Source organism: Nicotiana tomentosiformis, chromosome 11 (assembly GCF_000390325.3).
Source record: "Nicotiana tomentosiformis chromosome 11, ASM39032v3, whole genome shotgun sequence".
NCBI classification, from domain to species: Eukaryota; Viridiplantae; Streptophyta; class Magnoliopsida; order Solanales; family Solanaceae; genus Nicotiana; species Nicotiana tomentosiformis.
The window spans coordinates 48,108,734-48,110,349 of NC_090822.1; positions in this window are offsets into that span (position 1 = coordinate 48,108,734).

Sequence of the window (1,616 nt, forward strand, 5' to 3'; positions counted from 1 at the left end):
TGACAAGCGCAAAATACACACTTAAATATGCTCGCTAGTCGAATATAGTATAATACAATATCGCATCTACAAGGATTGGAGTTAAACAGTATTTTCGTAGTTTATAGCTTGGTTGCTATCCATGATGATCAACAGTTGAGAGTTATGTAATTAAAACTACAATTAACTAAGAATCTACGATTATTGACTAATGACAAACGAACAAGAAGCAAGCAAAGAAGGTTATCAGTGGGAGAACCTCTCTCGATTATCCTCCTAACTAAGTTTAATCAATAATTCAACTAGCCTCGTTCGATAACTAAGAAGAATTAATGAATTCAACCAACAAAATAGAATTCAATGATATCACAAGTTATGCCTCTCTTGATTACATGAACTAGTGAATATAGATGCAACAATTAAATCATCCAAAACGATTCAATACATAAAACTAGAGTTATAATCCACAAACAAATATCAATACACCAAATCTATCAAACCTTAATGAGAACTACTCCATAGATAAAGATCAATTCATCACAAATATGTTTAAAGTAAAGAAAAACATAAAACAATCCAAACTCGTGCCTTGAGTGAGGATTGAATGATGAATTCCTTGTGCTTTTTCTTCTCCAATTCCTTCGTAGCCTTCTTAGGTCCAGAAAATAACGTTTTTCCATATATATATATACACCAAGTAGGGTCAGGCTCAGATGAAAACACCTTTTCCTACGCGAAATAGGACAATTACTATGTAAAATTTGCACAGGCGCGCTGCATGGGGTGACGCGCCACGCAAGGCGTTAGTGGGGAAATCCAGAGAGCTAGTTTTGACATGCAGCAGGAAATTAGCACAGATGCGGTGCCCCACGTGCCGCCCAGTGGGGATTTATCAGAGTACGATTTTTTCTTGATTTGTTTGATATCTAGGTGTGGTCCTCGACCCCCAAACGCGATCCCGTCTTAATCCTTTGGGCATTTACTCAGGCTTCAAAGCTCCAAATGACTCAAATTCATTCCATAACATTTACATAGCTCGGAATCACTCTTACAAGGCATAAAACACAAAATTAATACAAAACAATAGCGATTAAAGCTCAAACTCAATTGAAGTTCAGTAAATTAGAGTGCAATAAGCAACTAAAACACGACCTCGCGCCTACGACTCCTCTCCGCAACTGCGACCTCGTAGGTGCGGACAAACCCTTGCACCTATGACCACTGCCCAACTTTTCCCAAACCACACCTGCGACCATGTCTTTGCTTCTGCTGTCATGCACCTACGACCAAAACTCTACAGGTGCGATGGCACCAGACATCAGCAACCCAGAAATTTCTCCCAAGTCCAAATTTCAATCTGATTCCCATCCGAATCATTCCCGAGGCCCCAGGGACCCTGTCCAAACATACCAACAAGTCCTAAAACACGATACGAACTTAGTCGAGGCCGCAATTCACATCAAACAACATCAAAAACACGAATCACACCCCAATTCAAGCCTAATGAAAACTAGTGAATTCCAACTTCTACAATCGATGTCGAAACCTATCAAATCAATTCCGATTGACCCCAAATTTTGCACACAAGTCATAAATGACACAACAAACCTATTCCAACTTTCTTAACAAAAATCCGA